At 39.6% G+C, this 25,090-nt stretch overlaps 1 protein-coding gene and 2 long non-coding RNA genes across 5 annotated transcripts in view; 1 reads left to right on the top strand and 2 right to left on the bottom strand.

Annotated features, from left to right (window-relative positions):
• The window catches only part of CG42750 (uncharacterized protein), a 115,960-nt gene that overhangs the window by 18,538 nt on the left and 72,332 nt on the right, over positions 1–25,090 (top strand). For both annotated transcript variants that reach the window (NM_001299103.1, NM_165245.4), the window contains exon 3: positions 11,126–11,208. The gene's annotated coding sequence lies outside the window, so the exon portion shown is untranslated. The remainder of the gene's footprint in view (positions 1–11,125; positions 11,209–25,090) is intronic.
• Positions 59–702, bottom strand: lncRNA:CR43408 (long non-coding RNA:CR43408). The gene has a single exon (NR_047993.1). It is a non-coding gene; the product is annotated as a long non-coding RNA:CR43408 (long non-coding RNA).
• On the bottom strand, positions 4,536–5,852 carry lncRNA:CR43406 (long non-coding RNA:CR43406). Of its 2 annotated transcripts, none has more exons than NR_133088.1 (2): positions 5,635–5,852; positions 4,536–4,903 (listed from the first exon to the last, which is right to left on the bottom strand). It is a non-coding gene; the product is annotated as a long non-coding RNA:CR43406 (long non-coding RNA). The 2 variants fall into 2 exon arrangements; NR_133089.1 differs by lacking the exon at positions 4,536–4,903 and adding an exon at positions 5,324–5,580.

Here is a 25,090-nt window from a genome sequence, read left to right as displayed (position 1 = left end):
AACAACCGGAACAAAATGGAAAGCATAACAATTTTGCAGTTTTTTCACTCGATTTTTTAATTAAAAATTGTTTGTGGCGCGCATTTTGCATTTTTGAAAAGTGGACAGAGGATGTGTGTTGCCGTGAATTTTTATTGTGGCCTTCCTTTCATTGGGGACGAAAAGAATCCTTTACTTTTCCCGCCGTCCCGCTGTCACTTGAACTGTCAATTACATTTGTGAACCGCTCATCCTCGAGCTACCCCACATCAAACTCATTTTCGTGTGCATGCATGCGAAATTTGCCTTCGATTCTCTTATTTTCGGTTTCATCTTTTTGGGCCTTCCGCCCATGTTGTACTTATATATTCCTCAGTAGCGGCATTTGATTAACATTTAAATTTGCTTTCGGCGTATGTGCAACTGACAGTCGAGTTTTCTTTGGGTTACGTCACCAGTACCAATACCAGTTACCAGTGCCAGTTTTCTTCACGTTTCCGTTCGAGTTTCCCTCGGCTCGAGTGCAAAGTGTGTGCTTATGACACACAATAATGAATTGTTTTAGCCTCACTTATCGAGTGCCAATAGAATACTAGCAGCCTCCTGTTCTGGACATTCGATTCGGTTCGAGTCAAGTCGGGTTATTGATGACGGCTGATGGAAATCGGAACACACTCTAGCACATATTTATATTATTCGCTGCGGAAAATTGTTTATTGTTTATTGAAATGAAATATTGTTCTCGGGTGCCTCGGCAATTTGCATGCGTTGATTGCTAAACTGAAGTGTGCACCAAGGTAAATCAAAAATCTGTTGTCAGTTTGACAATTGAAATGATTTAAATTGTTCCGCAAAACAACAAAATGTGAAAAAAAGGCTCGATGCATTGGAAAATTTTGTATTCTAGTTCATTAAAAATGCGACTTCATTTTCTGTTTTCGACATTGCCGCTTTTTTCTTATATTTGAGAAAAGCATCAATATGAATTACTGATCATATAATTAGTAGCTTTAAATTGGAGCAAAAATTTATTTCATTAATGGGAGGACCGAACTTAGTTTATGGTAAACAACGGTATTTAATTTCCGTTCTCAACGATCTCGATTTAAGAATTTCGATCTCGAAATCTAGCTAAGATCGAGAACGAACCATTCTCAGAATGACTTTGCTCTTTCTCTCTACTGGTTACATCTAAAAATATCAACTTTGAGACCGTTTTCGTCTCAAATCAAATCAAAAAGGTTTCTTCTCATAAGAATGTAATGGGTGTATGCAGTATGCACTGAAATTCGAACTCCATTAAGCTGTTCCTCTTCAGGAACCTAGGAACTTAGCTCCAAAACTGCAAAATCTGCACCATGTGAGTGTGTGTGGGTTGAAGCTAAAGAAAATCCTGGCCAGAATGGTGGCAAGAGTAAAGTACGTGTTGATTATGGAGCGTGGTTGTTATTATTATTGTTACAGCAACATCTTCTTCTTCGTTGTTGTGGTTAATGCTAGTGTGGTAGTATGGCTGTGCGGGGGTGAAGTAGGAAAACTTCTACACCATTTACCATATTCCACGACTAGCAGCAAACGTAGTTTTTTATGCAAATATTTAAGAGCATCATCGAAGGCACGGCGAGTGCAAGATTCTTTCCACTCAACGGTGTGTGCATGTGAGTGTGCAATAATGCCCTCTATGTGTGTGCGGATGATGGGTGATGGGAGTAGGAAAATCCCCTTCTGCGTAAGCCATATGTAGATATATGTTTATGTCTGTGCACTACACTCGACGATAAAATCGTCATGTAGTCGTAATGTCTGCATCAAATTGCATTTGCCCAACGCCTCTGGCACGTCGCTAACTCTCAGTCCCTCCCACTTTTCGCAACTGCCCTCATTTCCCACTTTTCCCAGGAGTGAGGATATGGGGGTTCCATATGTGTCGACATCGTCAACGCAATGTGTATTTATGCATAGTTTAATGCGGTTCAATGTCTGGTAACGACATCAAAACACCAGTCGGGATGGAGGGGCGTCAAGCGGGAAGTTTCCCACACACTCCACTCACTGAAGTCATAATCATAATCAGGAATCATAGTCAGTCGCAGAAAAAAAGAAGAAGCTGCGTCTGACTTCAATAGATATTTTTATTATTTTCAAATTGAATTCGCATATCGTTAGTAACGGCAAAGGCCAAGGGAAATCGGAAAACGGATTGAAACTGCGCTTGAACGCACGTTAACCAAATCGGATTTGCTTAATATATGATCCGGAATTTGAATTTGATTGCTAAGTGCATTTCATGTGCATATCGATGGTATGACAATGTTATGATAAGACCTAAGTGGGGGATTAAATAGCAATGAGAGGAAGGTGCAAGACTGGGCAGATTAGGGGAATTACCTGACGATTTTAAGGAAACAGCAATGTCTAGCATAAAATTGTATAAATATTCCGGAAAAGCGACAGAATCATTTATTAATAAAATTAAAAATAAAATCAGCAAGTTCAGCCTTCAATAAAAATGAAAACTGACATTTTTACCTAAAAATAAATGTAGTAAAATGACCCTGATTATCATTAAACTCGTGAGTATATTAGGCCCATCTTGGTCCCGACCTTGGTTTTTTCCCAACCCGGACAAGAAGCCCCATTCGTGTCATTTGCTTGTCTAGTGGCATTTTATCATTCTGTTGATTTGAAGTACCAGCAGAGATGTATTTCACTCAGTGTCCTGGATCTTGTATCCTGCGTATCCTCGTGTCCTTCGCCCCTCGACGATTTGAAGATGCAAAAATGTCCATTTAACCGAGATTTATGGCAGCCAGCAGGGTTATTTATGGCAATTTGTTTTATTTACACGATATCTGCCAGTGGCCAGATGGAAAGCCACCTCCATTCCCTGGCACTAAGCACTCGCAAATAAATTTGCACAAATTATTATGGGTCATGGGGATTAAATTCAAACACGCCCAGCCAAAAAAAAAAGCGCGAGATGTGCCTATAGCCATGGTTAAATGGATAAAATTCGATGGAAAATGTTGTGTGGAGAGAGGAAATTCAGGGGGAAAGCTCGCCCACGGGTCAGTTTATCGCATTTATTGGCGCTCTATATTTTATACATAAATTCTGAGCCACGTTGCGTTGTTGCAGGTGCAGCAGCTGCACACAAAAACAAACTGGCAAACACGCAAACAAACAGAAAAATGAAACCAAATGCAAATAGCTTAATACACATTTTTTGGCCTGGCCAAAACAAGCTTTTCCCTCTCTTATTTTATCCGCCCCATATACAAACATATATCTGCATACATATAGATGGAAAATAGGGAGCCCCGGCAGCATAATGAATGCCACATAAATCCGGCGGCTTCGTGCACTAGATTTCATGGCTATGATTTTGTAATAAAAATGCATTTTTATTATGAAAATAAATTGCATTCCTTTCGCAGCTTTTTCTTTATTTATCATGTGCTTTTTGCGCTTACTTTGTTAAATTATTTGGAAGGCTGAAGTGGGTGAGATAAATCCCTGAAATCTTTATTTAAATTCCCACGAAAAAATCAGTCTTCAAATGCTAAAAGGAAAGAATGGGCCGTGGAAAATGGTGGCGCTGTTCTGTCAATATTAATTAGTTAATTTGCGGTCAATGGCCCAGAAATGTGGGAATCGATTGCTTATTTTGCAGATTATGCTTGGGTTAATGTCGCGTGTACGCACAGGGAATTATGTTCGAGTTGGAGACTAAAATAAATATATAAAAGGGAAATAAACTCTTAGATGATACGGGAAATATAAGTTTAAACATTTTAAAATTCCCATGAAGCGAAATTTTATAATTCGATTATTTATGCCATTTCCATTTAAAACAAAATACATGTCCAAACGTGATAGATATACAAAATATATTAAATTTGTAAGTCTCGCATTTGAGTGTTTGAAAATTACGTAAGTTGCAATCGTGCCCTATTCCGTACCATTTAAATTGATTTAGTGTAAGCTCCGAAATATATTGCGTATACGCGATGTGAGCCGCTTAGCGTGCAAAACTGTTGCACGTTAAACGGGTTTTCGTGTCGTAAAAACCGCAAAAGCCAAGCAGCAACAAAAACATCCAACTAATGGCAATGCAAATCCAAAATGGCGTTAACTACAAGAAGAGCAGCAGCAACAACAATGTCAATCCCTTTTTAAAAACTTTTATTGAGTCAGTCAAGCGAAAACAAAAATGCCCCAAAAATAAATACAACGACAAGGACGAAACGAAGACTGAGACACCCATACAGACACCCAATATGGCCGCGTGGAAAACTAATATGCTTTAATGGTTTAGGACTTTCAGGACTTTGAATGGCTGCCCCCACAATGTTATCCTTTTGCTCAGCCTGAATCCCTTGGCTTTTTGCGTAAACAAGTCAAATGGATAAAAAGACATGACGAACAATTTCGCACTGGGAGAAATTATTTGCAATAAAAATAAAAATATAATAGAAATAAAAAAGCCAATAAAATCAAAATTGTAATTAAAAATATGTCATAAAAGTACAAAGAAAAAATATTTTAAAAAATGTAATAAATAATAAATATGAAAGCTGTAAAGTTTTTATTGAATTATTTTGACACTCCTTAGATGAATTTTATTCTTATGTGCACCTCCGCATATTTTCAGCCCTTCTCCGATTTCGTCAGTGACTGCTGCATATGTTTGGCTTGACTTGCGTCTGCTTAATGCGCAAAATATTGCGATGATCAATAACAATCGCCCGTCCCCTGCAGCTCCGGGCCAAATCCCCTCCCGTAACGCCCCAGCAAATCCGCCATTAAAGCCCCATTGCCATTTGTTGTTATCATGTTTGGCGTCATTATTGTTGTAATTTATTTGCGCTCTGCACATTTTTCGCTTACGCCTTGGCTCAGTTTTCCCTTTTGTCCATTTGTACTGTGTATGTGTGTTGGACTTTTATCAGTTGCGACAAATGTGGCAAGCTAGAAAAGCTACAATCAAACACACACACACATACTGCCTTTCGGGTGTCTTGGTGTGTGTGCATTCGGCGTGTGTGTTGAGCGTTTGATCTTTCAATTATGGTTTATGGTTCAATGGTAATTGAATGTCTAAAGTGGGCAGTGTAGACCGAAATCAAAGTCGGCGACGTATTATGAAATGATGAAATGGGTAGATGTAGAACTTTAATACAAAGGCTAAAGTTTAAAGTGTTGTTTACTCAAGACTTCAAAATTGGAAAGATACCGTAAATATAATGGTTGTTATGGCTAATGTCAATCAAGTAATGCATATGGATTTTTCTTTAAATAAGCAAACTAACCATACTTGAGAGAACTAATGAAAGATTTTGTTAAATATTTGAAAAATATTTTACTTTCAGTTCAGAAAAGTATTTTCACGTCATAATTTTGGTACGACTCAAGGATTTGCTTCCTCGTGTTGCCGAGGCAATAAATTAAAAAAGGACGAGACTAGCCATATACCGTTGACCTTCCCTAAGAGCTATCCAAATAAGCAGCATCTGCTTTTTGTAAGCCCCTCGCTTTCCTCGTCCCTACTCTTTCCCAACTGTCGTGCATTAATTTGCGCAAATGACAAAAGCATGTTTGCTAATGGAAAACCTGTCTGTCAAATTTGCTTAAGTGAGTAAAATTTATTCTCACCTTGGTTTTTTCCACTGCCCTCTCGCTTTTCCGTTCCCTTTTCCTTTTCTGGGATGTCAAGAATGACTTCTCTTGTTGACTCGACAGCGGGGTTAATAATGAGCGGACATAATTAGTTGCAAAAGTGCAGTTCGTGTAGCATACGTTTGTCGTGGACAGGGAAATGCCAGAATTTATCATTCATCATCCGATTGTGAAATTTGTCTGCATTTGACACTTTTCTCTGGGCAAACAATAAATTTAAAGCCAGTCCGAAGTGAGACCAACAAATTATCCCCCAGCACACATGCCGACACAATTAGTTAGGAGCTGCGAGAGAGGAAAAAACCGAAGCACCACAAAAATAAAACTTGAAATGAAAACTATGCTCTGCTGATTTATGTTCTCCAAAAGTTTCCCAAAGAAACGAGCGAGACAGGTCCGGAAAATCCGAAACTATGCTATGCAAAACTTCAGAACAACTGCCAATGGGGTGTGTGGGGGGAATATTGAGGGGGAAAAGGCCAAGCCGCAGCAATAAAAATTGACGGCAGGGCCAAGGATAAAGGAGCCTGCCTATAAGGGAACGAACTCGGGGCAAAACCCAGAGAAACAGCAGCTAAGCCACATGTGTCGCGCCCCAATCGAAAGCGCCGTAAATTAGGTCAGCGGGGAAAAAAGGGAAAATGTCGAGTGCGCTGCGGAAAAGCGGGAAAGCCTTCAACCAGAGTGTAACTCACCCACAGCGAAACAAATCGCTGAAGCATACCAAATCATGAGGGTAAAACGTGCTCACACTTTACAAAGCTGGTCTGGTAGGTTTTACTTGCAGTGAGGGAAATTATATTACTTTAATATTGCCAGAACTATAATTTTTAAGGATATAAAGCATTTTCAATTCCTGATTTTCGGTACTTAACTGTTGAAAGTTTTTATAATACAATATTGAAGGCTGTGAGCTTTAAGCAAAGTCAATAATTTCATAAATAAATAATACTTTTACAAGTTATGTTGCTTATGTGTTTAGTTTAAATTAAAATGCTTACATTAAATTACATCACATGTTTTTGTACAGTGGGAAATTGGCTCATCTGATGAATGTAGAGATATATAAAACTACTCTTTTTTGCCGCAGTAAATGTATTTATCAATTTGCAATTGCAAGTAGCGCAGTCAGACAAAGGAGAAATCTCAGGGAATTACATTTTATTGCCATGCGGTTTTATATATTTTTCGATTTTTTCTTTCTTTTTTTTGGGATCTGTTAGTTTCAATGGATAGTCAGGTGCCTAGACCTGCACTAAATAACTTAGCTCCATCTACTCCAGAGCTTCTGGCTTTCTGGGTGGGAAACTTACTTTCAGCAAAGTTTCAGGAGTTTTAGAGTGTGTGTGAGCCAGGAATTCTTTTATTTTTCCCCATTGCTGCAGTTTAAAGTTAAGCCAAGTCGTTGAAAAGTTGGCTTTGCGGCCAACGGCAGCCGGAAGGCTTCAAAATAAATGCGCTGTGAAAGTCAATCAAGTGTTGCAACATCGACTTTCTATCCGCTGCCCTCGTGCCACTTGCCACTTTTACCCCGAGTTTCCCAGGAACTGCATTTACATCTTGATTGCAATTGATAGGTGGTCGGCAGGGTAAGTCGAGTACTACAGGAGATAGTTAAAAGTGCCTGGCGTTTCCTATTAAATATTAATCACTCTGAAAGTGGACGACGGAGAGTCTGTTGAAATCGATTGATAATGGCGTGCAGTTCAGTAATTAATGGAAGAGATTAATGGCTACATATTCTTTAGTCCGGAAACCGATTTTAAATATTATATTTCAAGTTAACGCTGTATTTAAGTACACCCCACCCTACTTTATATTCGGTATTTTGTGTGGTTGTTGTACCCAAATCCTTATCACATTTTTCCCATTTTCTTTGCATTAATTTAATGTTCTTTTTAGGCATCTTGAGCCTAAGCTGTTACCTGCTTTTATTTACTCTTCCCAGCCTCTTTCTCATTTTCGTTTTTGGCCTACAAAATAATTGCATGCTTTTTGATGCCACCAAACTTCATTTGAACCCTCCGAGGTCCTGGAACCCATGGGAATAAGTTTCGGTTTCCTCTCCCCCCTTTGTGTTGCCAAACTTTCACTGAACTTCCCTTTATCAACGAAATGCGACTGTAAAATTATACAAATTAATTTGGGAGCGACAATTGCGTCAGAGTAGCATTTGAGTGAGAAAAATAGGGTGGGAAACGGAGGCTGAATTCCCTAGGCGGGAGGATCTATTCCGGTTGCCATTTCCTGTTTTGCCGGCGGGCTGTAGGCGTGGCATCGCATTAATTATGCTCAAGTGTCCGCTGGGAAAGCGGCCAACACTTGTTCCATAATGACTTTTGTACCATCAGACGACACGCCCTCAAAAAATGCCAAAAAGGGGACATGCAGGCTTTTGATTTGATTTAGAACCCAAGCAGCTTTAAGGAGCGCAACGCAAGGGAAAATGAAAGGATTTTAATGCATAAAACTAAGCGTCAAGAGTCGAGATGAAAATTTATCGGTCCAACAGCAGCAAGGCAATAGATCACAGATTTATGTCAGCATCATCACCCACCTAAAACAGATAGAGATGGAATGTGAAAAATGGAAAGAGGGCAACAATGAACCAACTATAAACCCAAAAAGAAAGTAAATAAAAGACAGAGGACAGGAAAAACAGCACTGAAAAGCGAACCAAACCGAAAATGGTGAGCGTAAAAATGAAATTGAGCAGCAGGCTCCAGTCTATCTATGTATATATGCGTGGTGTGAGTTGGGAAAAGTGGAAAAGCAAATTGGGAGCAAATTGTAAACCATATCAGAGCCAGTAGCGTCAGGATGGGCGAGAAAATGGGAAAACGGATAAACTGGCAGAAAGCAAACATGCAAATAAATCTGTGGCTCCCAGAAGTTGTTCCACTTAATTTGATTGAAGGAAAAACTAAATAAGCTGAGAGCGGAGGGGAGTCAAGTGACCCAACTAGAAGAAAACTTTCCTCTCAGCGGAAAATAAAACTTTAATTTCTGCTGCAAAAGTTGTCAAGCAAAAGCTGCAGTTGAAATCCGAAGACGATCAGTCGAATATAGGATAGGAAAGATAAGTACAAACAATGTATTAAAAAAGCAGTGATTAAAAATCCTATTGTGCATATGCCGACACATTTATCCCTGCTTTAAGAACTTACTAAATTCGTCGCATGAACTTAGGTATTTTACTCAAATAGAAATTCAAATTAAGTGCTTATTTCTCCAAGTGCCGAACTGAAAGAAGATTGTCTTTGTGGAATGTCATTGATTTATTTGCTATCTTCTTTAAAAGAATTCTTCTTTAATGCGTTCATTTCATTACTCATGCTCTCATATTTCGTTTGATTCCCCGCATTATTCAGCTGTGCCTGTTTGCTTTTATCTTTATTTTGCCCACTTTTCCTCGACTTTTCCTCCCACACAGACCACTTGTATTTATTTGTTCTCAATTACTCTCGCATCTCGGGGCCGCCGACATTTTTAAAGCTTAACAGCATTTTTCCACCCACTTGATTGTTGAAAATAATATAAATTTATACATACAACAAGGAAGAAAAGCGAAAATTTCTTATTTCCATTTCTGTGGCTTATTTCGCTTTAGCCCACTTCTGTGCCATTTGTTATTGTTGCTTTACGCTTTCGCACTGCCGCAATTTTAGCTATTTCTCTTACTGGGCCAAAGGGAAAAAGATGCCGAAACAGAAATTGTGGCCGGCAAAAAGTTGAAGTTTATTTATTCTGCCGTGGGTGTGGAAAATGTGGGAGGTGGGAATGAAAACCACCTGCACTTTTTCTTTCACGTGCCGGCGACCACGAGCCACTTTTCCTGGAAAACGGGATGGAAAATGCCTGGACTTTCATTACATGGCCAGAAAACGCTGAAAACTTTTCACTTGTTCTCCCATTTTTCTTTTTATTTGTGGTTTCGGTGTTTTTGTTTTGGCCTGCGGCTCTGGCTGCAGGTATTTATATTTAAATGCGGCTTGCGGTTCGCCATTGCGCCTATTGTTATGCAATGAAAGTTTGTTCGCGAACAGAAACTCCCTTAACCGCGATTTCGAATTGCTCTCAGGACTGCCAGTTCAGACAATTTTCATAACCTACCCGTCATGCGGTTTTATGTGTCTCTAGCAGCCATTTCTCAGCGACCTTCAATGTCAACGTTTTTATTGTGTTATTGACTTCTAACCACATTTTCGCACCAAATAAATGTGTCCTTCACAAAAAGGACACACGAGGCGTCAGATAAATATGGGCAGACAGCGAAGAGTGAAAGAAAAATCGTTTACAAAACTCAATGGACCATAATTTGTTGTGGCTGCCCGTCTCTTTTAGTTTTCGGTGGCTACTCTTATATATCTCCAATATAGGCAGAAAGCAGTAAATAGATATGTATGCATAACACACATAGACATTCCATTTTAGTATATGCCCGACATCTCTCATATATTCTAAACTTCCCAGGCATAAATATATGTTTTTCTACATCTATTTTTTCCCTTTTTTTTTTTTTTTGTCCGTTGACGCAAAAAGTGTTTGCCTCGCCCACTTCTTGGCTTCCTTTCGGGGTTTTATTTTTTGCTGTGCGCTTGCAAAGTGAAATTTATTAGAAACGCAAAATCTGTTTGCAGATTGTGTATAAGATTTGATTATTTATGGTCAGTTGTTTGTTGTGGCCAGCAAACCAGAAGCCAACATTGAAAATTGGCTAACAAAACAAGCCAGCGAGCGCGGCGAACCAGCCAAGGAAAAAGCGTAAACAGATAGCAAATGTTGGCCAAGAGAGTTGATTTATGTAAATTTCTTGGTTTCGCCCACAAAAGTTGGGGCAGAATTTTTGTGGAAATATGGGAAATTATATTCAATAAAAAAACTCTCTCACTTGCCAAAAATTCACATTAAAAAATAAAACCCTAACTATGCCGAAAGTTTTGAACAAAAAAAAAAACATAGAAGAGGCAAATTAAACCGTCAATATTTAGAAACTATGTATGCTAACATTTTTTTAATAATTTCAAGTTTTTAATAAACAAAAGTATTTATTTGCCAAAAATTAAAAAAACCTCTATGGTTCTTTTCGCAAGCAACTTCCAAATGCGTGCATTGGTTTTGTGAAATCTTACTCTAAGTTTGTGCTAGAGCAAAACAAATCACTTTGGACCCCAGTTTCTTGAGAGAATTCCATCCAGCATTCTTGCAGCATTCGTTGGCTTTAGTTTCCCCATCCAGACACAAGTTTTGCATCCACTAAATTAAACTGCGAAAAATTCCCCTGCTCACACAGAAAACTCTTGAACACAAATTCAACTAATTAACTTAAGGCTCCTCGAGGAAGCAGCCAAAGCAAAACCAGACCATTCCAGAATTCTCCTCCATCAACAACAGGAAAAGCAAATAATTTTCAACAAATTTAACTAACGCCGAAATAAAAAAAACCTTTCCCCGTTGTTGCTTTCAGAATTAACCCGGCAGAGAAAGGAGAAATTGAGAAGAGAACCGGAGAACTGGAGAACTGGAGCGTGAGGCCCAACTAAACAGGAGGTAAGTTGGGTAAACAACTCGAATCGCAATTAACGCCAGAGGGATGGAAGAGTGGGAATCCCCTAGAAATACCTTCATACCATTTGGGAGTTTTTCTTTGCCATATACGGTATTTTATTACCACTCACTATTTGCATACAGACTCAAAAGCACTTGCCGCATGCAGGTGAAAAACTATTTGGCTATTGGGGTTACCTTAATGAAATACGCGTAACGAAATTTTCGTTTTCCATGAATAATGCATGATCCAGGTGGACACAACTGAAACTGAACTGTTGCTCCAGGCATATAAGTGATTTTTTTCTTTGTCGGTTACTGACAAATTGCGAATAAGTATTTTTTGACCGTCTGGTATGCTGTGGGAAAACTTTAACCCAACTGACATTAAGGGGTTAAATAGGAACTGCTCTTATTTTAGTATTTTCCTCCTTTTGCTTGTTGTACTTTGGCTAAAAGTTTATTCGCTGAGTTTTCGTTTTTATTTCGTGCGTCCGCAAATATTGACCGAATTAACAAAAGCTGCTGCAAAAGTTTCACCGCAAACAAAGGCGAGCAAATGGCGGTGGCCAGCAGTCGTACCATCTCTCTTACACATCCAATCCCCATCTCTCTCTCGCATCCTGAAAGTGGGTTACTTGGAGCTGTCCTGCGAAGTGTCAACATGTCTTGGTAACCCAAAAAAAGGCGACTCCCTGCAGATGGAAAACTTATTACTGCCGCTAAGCTAATTTAATACCCACAGATAGGCAATGAGCAGGTGAAATTTGGGCATTTAGTTATATTTAATGAGGAACACTTAAAACTGGTATATTTGACTTTTAAAATATAAATATATATTCTTTTGTTGTATACATTCGAACTCAGCTTTAAAATCAATTAAATATCCTTTGTCCATCACATTTAGTTGCCTCAAAAACTATATTCTCTGAGGTAAAACATTTTTAAGAGAAACTATTTTAAAACAATTACTTTCACAACTACAGACAGAAAAATATTTGCATCATCGATTTACTTTGCAAAAATATTTTTTAGAAATTCGACCAAAACAAACTTTTAGCTCAAACAAAATAGTTTCCATTCGGGCTGGAACCTACGGCCAAAAAACAAATTGTAACCAATCCGAAATATTTTCGAACTACAAAAAATAAACTAAAATGGAATTTCCAAGTGGGATTTGGGGGCTGCCCGGGTGGGTTTGGCTAAAAATGCGGCCATGTTTAGTATTTGTATTTGAAAATTCCGTGCACGTCCGGCCACGGGGGTACGTGTTTGGTCCTGGGAATCGAGGAGCTGCCCAGCAGATATCCAACCCGTCGGGCAGTTGGAGTCCAGTTAGTTAGAGATTCGGGTCGAGAAGTGCAGGGGGAGGAGGTCTCTGAGGTTTGTCGGGTGAAATGCTAAAAGCAAAAAGTCATGCAACTAAATCCTGTCGAAAACGTTTTAAACTCCCAAAGAAACGGAATAAAAAGGATTTGTGCTAAAAAGCAGCGGAAAATGTGAAAGTCAGCGGGGGTTCCCTTATAAAGGAGACTAATGCAAGTGGCTGACTTAAAAAAAATCCAAAGTATGTGGTTCGGCCATAACGAACTCAAATGAGCCAAGAAGGGATTTTCTCGTCTACTGCCCCGCAAAAGTAGCCAATAGTTTGTCATGCCCAACAGTAAACAGTAAACAATTCGATTTGGTCAAGTAACTGGCTGTCCTTTATTGTTTTTGGTTTCCCAAATTAAATTGAACGATAGCTTTTACATGTACTGAACTCTTTTGAAGATATATACATCTTTAATTTTAAACTAATAATTTCTAAGAATTTTATGCATTTACTTCTGTTGTTGAAAGTTCTTATCTCTAAATTCTTGCTCCATAATTGAGTTTTGAATTTACTGAGCAGTCCGCTGTAATCCAAGTAGAGCACAAAATATCGGATATCCTCCAGTGAAGTCGGTTGGCAAATAAGAACTTATATTGCGTTGAGTCAGCACTAAGTGCAGACCGCCATGCAACATTGCTTTCGTGCAATGCAGCTGTACCCCTGTCCTTCCGCTGTCACCCTCTTCCCCGTTTTTCCTAGCCCATTTCCACCGCATTTTCCACCCCCAACCCGCCCCCTATCAGGCAACTTCAGAGTTGTCAATGACTGTCAGCGGCAGACAAGCAGAAAAGCGAAGCACGACATTGCAGTTGGTACCGAGGGGCGTCTGCAGGGGGATATGGAAAAACTCCACACTCGACAGTGAGCTGGTGACATTTCAATTTTCACACACGCTCTGCGGTTTTTGGCAAACGAGCAGCCCAGCAGGAAAGCCCACAGAGGCAAGAAAAGCGGAAAGAAAATCCGAAAGAAATCAAAGCGATGCGATGTCTCGAGTGGAAGTCCAAGCAAAGGGGCGTGGCTGGGCGAGGCCACTTTTGACCGCAAGCCGCAAAGTGCAAATTAAAATTCAATAAAGCACTAAGTACCTAGCACGGTGGAACTTACAGTACTCCATAGCTAAAGTGATTTATTCGAAATAAATATTTTTTTACATTTATGTATCATTTTTTACTTGTTAACGTGATCATTTTGTAAATTAAATAATTATATAATACTAACATTTTGGTGTTCTAGAAATGATTGACAAGCCTTTTCCGAATAGTTTGCCCTTTCGAATGACCTCTGTAGCCTCTGGCGATATTTTCTGGTTGCTGTAAAATTCTTTGGAAGCCAACTAATAACCCCAACTCTCGAACCACTCCTCCCCCAAATTGCGTACTAATTAGCCACAGAAATTACTCGGTTACTGGGAAACAGCAAATGGGCGTGGGACTTCAGGAATTGGGAATGTCTGGATCCATTGTTGGGATTGTTCAAGGTCTTCTGACAAGGTCAGTCGTTAACCAATAGTCTCCTCTTCCCCGCACCTTTGGTTAAGCTTATTGGCACCACGTTTCGCCCCGCACTTTTCTCTCTATTTTCTCTGTACTGAAAATTGCATGCAAATTTCATAGCCTGGGGGCTATTCATACAAGGCTTTTCCGAGAGCAACAAAGGCTCAGCCTTTTTCACAGCCTGGGTTTTTCACACTCTGCTCCTGCTTTCTGCTTTTTTCCTCGTTGACATTGTAAATAAATGGGTGTGACTGAAAACTGTGTCAAGCTGCAAGTGCAACAAATACAATAAAAACAATGGCAAACAGGAAATGTGCAAAAATTTGTTTAAAATTTCAACAGTTAAGCACCAGAACTGTGTTTTCTTTCGCATATGTTGCACACTTGTGCGGCCACGTTTGGATGTAAACATAAACACGTTTTTATTGTTGCCAGTGCGAATGGGGTCAAGTAATTGCAGAACAATCGCCCGCGAGTGGCCATGAGTTATGGAAAGTGGTAATAAGTTAAGAAAGTAAGGCCGGATGCAAGCCGTAACTTAACGAATTAATCCGTAATAATGTGACTGAAATTGGTTTAAGAAACCAAAACGTGCTATATTTTCCTTAAGCACTAATGATCCTAATCCCCATTTAAATTTACGTCTCACTCACTAGATCTTCAGACAGTCTCCGTATTTGCACTTCTTTATCCTTGCCCTCTCCGTCCATTTATATATCCTTTGCAAGGAATAAATCTAATAAAAGCATGGCAAACATATTCATATATCAAGGTGCCACATAATTTTAATGCGGCCAACAAAAATGTGAGTATAAAACAAAATAAAAAGCGAGGAAATAGAGGCAGGGGGCAAAGGTAAGGGCAAGTGCAGCATAAAAGTCCCACAAGTGCATAAATTTCAAGCGGATTCTTTGGGGTTATGATGCTCTCAGCCAAGAAAAACAACAACTGCCCCAGGAATGGGGTAAATTTAATATGCCCGTTGCACTAGGCAATGAAACAGCTTGTGGAACTGCAATGGTGCAACACGTGCATGTGTGCCACCACCTGCCGAGATTTTTGGACACGGCTGCATTTCCCCCATGTCCCAGCATTTCCCACCAAGTTATGGCCACAATTTCTCGGCTTCCACTCTCTGTTTCACTCCTCTACACTTTTTATGCTTCTTAGCTTTTTCACACTCTTTTTTGCATTCACAAGTTGAGATTTCCAGGGGCCAACGATGAACACTGCAAGTCAGTATACCGAAATATGAAATAAAATACAGCACATTAAAAAAACATGTAATTAGTATATTTAATAAAATTCTAAAATATTCTTCATTTTAGTGCCTATAAGATAACTAAATAAATTATTATGCAAAATACACTCTAATTTTTTATCGTGTTGAAAAGAGAAATACTGCGCTGCATAAAAACCAAAAAGTGTCACCAGGACGACAAGGAAGCTTCAGCTTCTGCTGCTCCTTGGGCAGAACTTTGCTTCAGCTTGAGCAAATAAAATTTTCCGAAGCTCTGCAGGTGTACCTTGAGCGGTTTTCCGAGGTGAGCGAGGTGTAAGGAATATCTGGAGGCAGGGGCATTGGAGTTGGCCCCCTCTATTAGCCTGGTTCCCATGCCAACTGAAGTGGCAATAAGTGCCATGCATATTGTCGCCAGCAGCTGCCGCTCACGTTGCTCAGCGATGGGAACAGGGCCAGAAGAGGGTTAAGAGATTGCGAATGCAACTTAGCTGGCAGAGGAACTTGGCTTATTAGAATTACAATCGCTGGATAAAAAGTGGAAGACGTCGAGACGCTATAGAAGCGGAAAAAGTTCATAAACCCTTGAGCGAAGTTTTGAAACATTAGTTCTATGTAGGAAAGAATGTATGAGTATTAATAATTTAAATTATATAGGAAAATATAAGCTATAATATTTCTAAAAAAAAGAATACACCCCTTTAACTAACTACACATTAGAAAACCAAGGTTTTTAATTTCCAACTTCATTGGCATGTCAACCTACCACCTCACAGCTTCATTGTTGTTTCACAAATCTATCAGACTTTAAATGTATCAATCTTTTAGAAGGTACAATACAAGCTTCATACTCGATTCTTGTTAGCCAAGCCGCAGAAGTTTTCATCCACCGCAGACAGAGCGGTTACAACAACATTTATTTTAAGTTCATATCAACCAACAGACTTTTCAAACTCCTCCGTTGCTGTATTTTATATTTGCGCAAATTTCTAATGGATTTTCCTAATGTTTTTCATTGGGAAAGGGTGATGGAGAACGGGTGGCCTGGGCCTTCGACTTGGCTTGTGTGCACTTGACTTGAAGTGGTTTATCCATGTCAACACGGCTGCCTTGTCAATGTTGGTGGGTCAGTGGTCTCGGTGGTTTCGGGGTTCTATGCAAATTCGAGCCGCGTTCAAAGGTCAACAATGGCGGGCAACAAAGGAAAAAAGGTCAAGCAATTAGTGTCACAGCCGGCCGTCCAACTGCCAGACATTTGTTGAAGCTTGTTCAACAAAAGTGGATGGCGGGGGTCCTCCCAATGGATTGATAAGATAACAGAGAAGGGTATTATTACACAGGCACTGTGTTTGACATTGATTTGTGAGCTTAAATATGCATGTGTGTTTCGCTAAACTTTGACCTGCTTGTAGGGATTTTCCAATCACTTAGCCTCTTGCAGCTTCCTTCTTAAAGACAGCTTTTTAAGTAAAATGCAAATTTGCCTGGCACACTCGAGTTTTGCTTACACCTCGCAGACAGCCTGGTTTCGTTTGTGACACATTTTGTTTGGCTTTCTTGCACATGAAATTTAATTACGCATACGCTCAGTGAGCCCAGGCATTTTCCGGTAAACTTCTCATATTGCGTGCACTATCCTAGTGAGCAGAGCCAAGAAACGAACACGGATGATCACTGGCGAACCGTTTGAAGAGTCAAAGATATCAGGCAATATGGGGTACCACCGTGATTTAAGGGTTAAATGGTAGGCATTCTATTTATGACGATAGCTTACACGTACTTAAGTCAATTATTTTCAGTTGGCGTTTAATTCAAGAAAAATTGTATATTTTAATACGTTTTTCCCGGAAAAATTCATTAAAAGGGACTTAATAATAATTAGGGAACATGTTAAGTAAATTATATTAACTCTGTTCAGCCACATATCATTTTTGTTCTAAGCAACAGAGTAGCATTCATTTTCTTCTCTAGACTTCTTGGAATAGTCCCCTTCTGAGGGAGATACCGTTCCCCACTCGAGTGTACTTAACCTCCTCCTATTCCACTTTTTACATATTCATTGCGTTGTAGTCCGTGGGTGCTTGTGTATGAGCACGTCCCTTTTTTAGGCTACACTTTATTTTCATTTTACTTTTGGCACACGGAGTCACTATTTGCCGGAGAGCCTGCCTGCCTGTGCCTGCAGTTAATGTAAAATAACCATCATCATCAGGGTTCCGCGGCCTTAATGCCTGGGCGCCCTAAGATATGCTACACTTTTCCATCGTGACTGGCACGAAAATGAAATGATTTGTATTCGCGCGAAAATAAATTATGTGCAAGTATTTTAAATACGTTCACTGAGCGTTTTTTTCGCCAGCTGTCTTTTCTTTCTGCTGAGCTTGAAATGAGCGCGCCATTTTTCACCAGCTTGGCCCAAAGGAGAATGGAAAGAAGGTGACTCTGTCCATGGGTTCAACATAATGAAAATGTCGAAGTGAAAGTAGTAAAATTTACATAATCTATGTGCACGAAAATAAATGAGAAAAAATCAGTAGCGACCCATCCCCCTCGCTCAGCAAAGATAAACATTTGATTAAGCGTATTAGATGAAGGGAAAATGTGGGGAAAATGATGACAGTTATGGAGGGAGAATATCCTTGCAGGTAATGCTCCACTTGATAGTGGAAAGCAGCACAACTTTTGATGGCACAGCGCCAGCGATAGAGAGACGAGAAAACTTTATTAGATGTGAGAAATATTAACAGGGCTCACAGTGTATAATATATATATGTACATCGATGGGTGTGGAGAAAGTTCTCCTGGGAACAACAACTATGCAAATCAACGTGGAGCACTGAAGGCAGTGAAATGGCAAAGTTGTTGATGCTAAATTAAAATGCATTCTAAATGCAGCCACGACAATGGAACTTCTTTCGAAGTCAAGACTTCTCAAACGAAGAATAAGCGAGAGAACAGTTGGAATAATACATAGAAATAAGCGCAGAATAATAGTGAACAATGGGGAGTTGCGAAATAAGTGCACTCCGCTTTTTAAATTGCAGAGACAAAAAAGTAAAGGCTTACGTCTTTGCACAAGGGGGTGGTTCATTTTTTTCACGGTGAACGCTGAAAAGAAATGTTAAGAAGGCCATATTTAATAAAGAAAATAAACAGTTGAAAATAATATATACAATAGTAGTAGTTGGGCATATACCACTTAGGTATCAAACAAAAGTTAAGTTTTTTTTTAGTAGCTTTTCTGTTTTCTATATATTTGGTTACAAAATAGTTGTATTTATTTTTATAGCTTTTATCCAAGCTTCCCGCAATTGACAGCCCGTCAGTCGTTTTGATGGCGCGAGCTCTTCAACAATACGAAAGCCAAGATAAGCTCAATAAAACTGTCGCCTTGCCACTTGGCAAATACATTTACATATGCTCTTTTCCCCAGCTTTCCCAGTTTTCCTCCGCTTTTCCATCCACCTCTCACTTTGTACAAAGGAAAAGTGCAACATCAGCGAAAAAATAAAGTGATAGTCAGACTCTCCAGCTCCTCTCTTTTTATTCAAATGTGCAAAATATTCATTTATATATTTGAGTTCTAGCCAGGCTTTCCGCAACCAAAAAAAAAAAAGATAAAAGATAGCAGGCAACTCTTGAAAGGAAAATGCAAACGTCATCGACAGCAACAAAAGGACTCCAGCGAGTGGAGTGAACTCTTGTTTCTGGTACAGGTTCCACTGGTTAAATTGGTTTAACCTTTCAACTCTGCCAGCAAGAGAGCGAGTGCCAAGATTCTGTAGGAATACAATATTAGGCTATGAGGAATTTACCAAAAAACAGCATTTAATATTCTCTTTCTGTGGCGTCTTGGAGCATTTATTTAAAATGTATGCTGATGTATCCGACTGTCTGTGGGCCCACAAATGACAATCTCCGATGGAAAGAGAAGGACACAGAGTCGCAGAAAGAGACGGCTACTCTCATGTGTGCTTATGTAAATGTATTTACTTGTCTGTCGTCATTTTTGAGGCAGTCGCCAGTCACAATCTGCTACGTTTCCATAAATATTTTAGAAAATTTACATAAAATGTTGAGGGCGCTAGCATTCCAAGAACAAGATGAGCTGCAGAAAAAGCGAGAGACAAACGGAGAGCACAAAATAAAAATTAATTCATGACGACAAAAGTCAATTTTGTAAATCCACAAAACATATGGTGCAAAAAACCACAACACATATGTATGTGCAAAATGAAAATGCAAACGATGTGCGGATGCCTTGGCATTTCCACCTCTGTTTTTTTGATTCTCCGCCCCCATTTTTAGATTTCCCTGGCACGTGGCAAAAATTTCGAGGCATTGGGCCGCATAAAATTGCATTAAAAGCTAATGAGCTTGAAATAAAAGACAATTTGCTTTTGAATTGAAATTTTCTCTCCTTTTGTGGCTTTGGCATTTGGTCTTTTGTTTCCGTTGTGGCCAACCAAAGAAAGCCATTAGAGAAAATTTCTTAGAATTACACAACCAAAATATCACCAAGGGATGATTGCAAATGCGGAAATTGCGGTTGGAATGTAAAGTGGTAACCTTTGAGAGTTACTGCAGAAAATTTACGGCTTTCAGAAACAAAAGTAGAGCGTATATATATAATATATTTTCAAAAATTATTTATGAATATTAATTCTACTCAGCTTGTACTGAAGTTAGAAGAAACCTACATGTTGAACTTGATATAGCTTTAATGGCAATTCCAAAAAGGCTTATCACATAACACACTGTGCCTAATTGCGTTAATCCAGCTATCTAGTAACCGGTTATCTAACATCCCTTGGCACATCCTCTCTTCACTCCCTTGGTATAACCATATCAGTATCTCTTCCTTTCAAGTAGTTTGCATAGCTCGTAGAACAATTTGCGAGTAAAAAATTTGCTGCCATTGCAGTTAAATGAACCAACAAAGTGGGCAAGGAGCTCCCCATGTAGTGTGGGCGTGGCATTGTGTTGAAGTGTTGTTCAGTCTTCTAACCTCATCAATCGTTTACTTTATGGTGGAAAGGCTTGCCATTATTGAAGTAACTTGCCAAGGCCTTTGTGTATACCATGTTGCACAATACTATCGAACCACTTAAAAAAAAAAAATTTGCTACAAAAGAAGACAAATAATATCCTTAAAAATTTGATCCAATACTTGCACTACTAAATACTTACTTTAAGGTAAGTAGATTTACATTTGTTAAATGAATCATTTATTATTGGTCCTGTATTCTTCAATAGTACTTACTTTTAACAGTTTTCTCTCACTGTACACCTTCTGGAGCCAGGAGCTCTTGGTCTTTTTCCTGGCTGCATGCGTATTTACAAGAGGACTGGGGGCGAAATCTCGACTGACTTGGCTGCGTCTGTCGTTTGCATGGGGCTCGTCATTTCTCTACCACCCAGAGCACCCGGACCTGCCTTAAATCTGGCCCATAGAAAGTAATCTTAATGGCTTTTTTGTTGCTGGCGAGGCAGTAGCTAGATGCGGTTGCAGCAAAACGGGTTGGAAAAAAGTCCGGGCGGGCCATGAAAATTGCAAAATGCATTCAACGTTCCGGGGGCCAAACGCATAAATTGTAACCCCAACGAAACTCCTGCCCTTTCTTAGACAGCCTCCCCCTGCTCGCATGGCGCCTGCGGATTTGAATAGCCAATTTGTTTGGCATTGTTTGCCCAGATACTCTTGCCTCAGGAGGCGGGGCGCATGTAGGAGTTTCGGAAAATCTCGCAGAAAGGGCATTTGCATTTCTAAGATAAAATGCAAATATTTCAATTTGTAACTTAAGCAAATTGCCTCAATGAGTGCAGCTGTCAGTCAACCTCAGTGGCATTCTACGTAGTCCCATTCTCTGATCTTCCTTTTTTCAGACACGAGCCTTTGCCCCATAAAGAACCCCATAGAATTGATTGCTTTCGGCAATTGACCGTAACATATTTGCCGTATATCGTTCTGAAATGCACACAATTGTGTGGGAAATCAAACGTCGAACACTTTGGATTTTTGTGCATTTTATTGATGCATCAATTAGCAAGAAACAGTTTTTTGGGGATTAAAATAAATGTTTTTGTGAATCTAGCCATCAAATAATTCTAATATTCAAATAAGTCCAAGCAAAGACGTTTTTTTGGACTTTCAGCCGATTTCCTTCCCCTGTGGCCAAACCACAAAAAGACATGTGTATTGTTGTTCTTATGTTCTTATATTTTGAATGTTAATGTGTATACATTGATGTTCTTATATTTTGAAGTTTTAATGTGTATACATTTTAATTTGAAGTTTATAAAGTCGAGCATTGCACCACAAACTCAATAGTTAGCTCGTTTTGCGAAGCTCATATAAGTCAGAGAACAGCTGGGAGCTTTCACAACAACATACTTATTACAGAAACAACAAATTCCTAAGCAAGACCAATAAAAAGGAAAAGTGAAGTTATAGTCAGCTGCGTAAGTCCAGTGTGCAATGGTGAAACTAATGTCTACACACGACCGACGGCAAACACTTCAGTTACCTTGAAGCAACAAAGTATCAACAGGAGCGTAGCAAATAGTGTGGAAACCCAGCACGAAAAACACCTGCAGCACCAGAACTAATCATCAGCAGCGGCAACAGCACGTTATCAAGTTGGCAGCAAATCAGCAACATTATTAGCAACAATATCAGCTGCAACACCCTGCAGCAACATCCGTAATACAGATATTCAGCAGCAACACCCCACAAATTCAGCAGCAACAACTTCCGTTTGGGAGCTGCAACAATAGCAACACATCGGAAACCCAGTAGCAGCAACTTTCTCCGCACGGCAACCACACGGCAGCAACAGCCTAAGCAAACATGCAACACGGACAACAAGTTCGTGAACAACACTGGGCTTTTGCTTGTTCCAGTTAGCGTTGCTGCTGTAAGTGTTTCTGCTGCTATTGTTAGCAATAAACTTTTTGTCCTTTCCCAGTGCAAGTCGCTCTCTTTTCTCCATTTCCCCAGACTTGCTGCACAAACGCTGTCCAACTGTCTTATGGGCTTGTGTACTTGTTACTCATGCTGTAAAACGTCATTATTGTTGCTTTTGCTGCTGCTGTTGCTGCTACTGCTGTTGTTGGTGTTGTTGATGCTGCCGCTGTTGGCTTTCTTGTACAAGCTGCGTGTTGTTTGAACAAAAAGTGTGCACACTCGCCAACACACACGGGCCACCCACACCAAGACGAACATGTCGAGCAGCTCGAGAAATTCTGTGGCTGCACTCTCAAGTGGGCGGCGGAGGCGGTTAAGGATTTCGGGGGCGTGGCCAGCTGGGTCCTGACACTCTTGTTTGCTAACAATGCAATGTATGTCAAGGCAAAATATGTTCATTCAACTCAACAAACAAAATAGCAGAAAAAACGCACACACGCACACTGCGAGTGGCAAAAACAACGGGCGGAGGGAACATCAATAATGCTAGCAAACGAGGAATTTCGCCTTGATATGTGTGTGCACACTGAGAGAAAATGTGGGTAATATAAAATACATTTTGTACCTACTATCTAGGGCTATAAATTTCAATTTCACCATACGATACTGACAGAACAAGGAGCTTGAAACACTTAATATTGGCTATACCTAACTTCTTACTTCATACCTTTTTCAACCAGTGCACCACTGTGGTTGAGGGATGCCTCTTGTTTGCTGATTACATAAATGCAATTGATATGTAGGAACGCTCTGCCATGGAAATTGAAAATTGCAAATGGCTGAAGGCCTTGGGCCCACCCACCCATTTTCCATAGTTTTTGGGTGATCCGTGCGTTTGTGTGTGTGTTTGTGTGTGTGACCTTGAATGGGAATGGGGAATGCACTTTCACTGGTGAAGTACAAGAATGTGTTGGAAATCTTCTGAACATAACAATTGAAAAGGTTCGAGTGCCTGTAAGTGAAGTATAGCTCTGTCTTCAGTATTATTTTGAAGCATTTTGGAGATTGTTTTTAGAACAAAAAGATATGACTAATTTTTATATTTTACTTTACTTTCAAATAACACCTCCATTAGCGGACCACTGTCTATTTTCATGAGCACACCCCCTAATAGACCGTAGAAATGAAGTCTATCTGATGTAGCGCTAAAACCTTTTCATGACGCCACTTTATTTGCGTACCGCCATTTGAATCTCTTTATCCGTTAGACATTCATGGTCCAACTTTAATGACAGTAACAGCCCCGTCATCATCATCAGTAAACATATTTTTAATTTGTTGTTTGCCTTTGCCCAAGGAGGAAAACAAGAAATATTGCAAAAGCCGTGAAGAGGGGAAGGGAATTGCAATGCAGCCCTTTGGAGTCCCTTCTACCGGCAAAAATTGCATAACAACTGCCATTAAAAGGCAGACAAGCAAATTAAAATGCTCACAAAACATCAACGGGGCGAAAAGAACAAAATCGGAAAACAAAAAAGCTGCAACAACAATGGGAATCAACAATAAGAACAACAAAAGTTATAAACTTTGTTTAAAAAACAATTACAAGCGCCGTAGAAGGAAGGCATAAAGAAAATATTAAAAAATATAAACTTTACAGTCAATAAAAAGCGCCAAAAGGCGAGACGCTAAAAGAAAACTCTTTATGGCAAAATGGCGGTGTAATAACAATCCGAAGTGGGATTCGGGAAGGAGTTGGGGATCAAACAAGGGTACAGATACGAACACAGAGAGGAATAACGATACGGTTGCCAGTGCGGATACAGATACAGATACCGTCGCAGGTCCAGGCGTAGGCACTAAACGGCCACTTAAACGTTAACTTGATTTAGCACCTCGTAACCAAGGGAATCCCAAACAAAGGACGAAAAAGGGGCCAAAAGTCACAAGTGGCCACTGTGGGCGTGGCAGCGAGCTATAAAAGTAGATCAGCAAGCTGAGAAAAAAAGAAAGAAAAGCCCTGCAACCGGAAGAATTGTTCGAGGGAGAACACATAAAAAATGGACAAGCAACCAGAACGAATGAGCAAACGAATAAGCGAATGAATATGATTGCCAGGCAGATTTACAATGACAGACCGACTATAAAACGGGGCGTATACGAATTTATTACAATGGGATTTGTTAATTGTTGAGGGATAATAGACCAATGGTCGTATCAAAGTAAAGTGCGTTGTATTTTTAAATGGAAAATGGCAAAAATTAACGGACTCTTTTGAACGAAAACGTTTCCCAAGGCTTTAAATTAAAATGTAGGGTCCAGAAAATAAAAAAATTGTCTTTCTAAGTATCACTACACATACAAAATAATTTTACATTCAATTATCTTTAGGTCTGTACAGAACATAAAGTAAAACATTGAATCTCCTTATTTAAGTGATTCATAATGATTACCTCGATTATAATTCCCCCAAAGTAAAACTCTGTTGATAGTCGAACATCTTTTTCATTTGGGCACTATCATCAAGGACTATTAGGCATTTTACAAATAATATAATCCAGTAGGACGTTATCGCTTTCTGCACAATTTGCCTTTCCCCCCCCCTCCCCTCACGCAGGACAACTGAAACGAGTCTTATTATCACAGGATTGTGTAATTTATTTCTCCCTGAACTCGCAGATCAAGTTGGCAGCACTTCATTCATATTCACCTGTAATCGCTTCCATTTGTCTGCGAGTACAGTTGCCCCAACTAATTGCGTCATTAGTTCGGCAAAATGAATAATTGCATATTCTCTGGGACAGAATGAAGGGAGTGCGGCAGATAGCGGGGGAAGCTGTCATAAGTTTTATCACAAGTTTATCTTC

This window comes from Drosophila melanogaster, chromosome 2L (assembly GCF_000001215.4).
Source record: "Drosophila melanogaster chromosome 2L".
Classification (NCBI taxonomy): domain Eukaryota; kingdom Metazoa; phylum Arthropoda; class Insecta; order Diptera; family Drosophilidae; genus Drosophila; species Drosophila melanogaster.
Note: the sequence above shows the minus strand (reverse complement) of the source record. Positions and strands in the feature narration are given on the sequence as shown.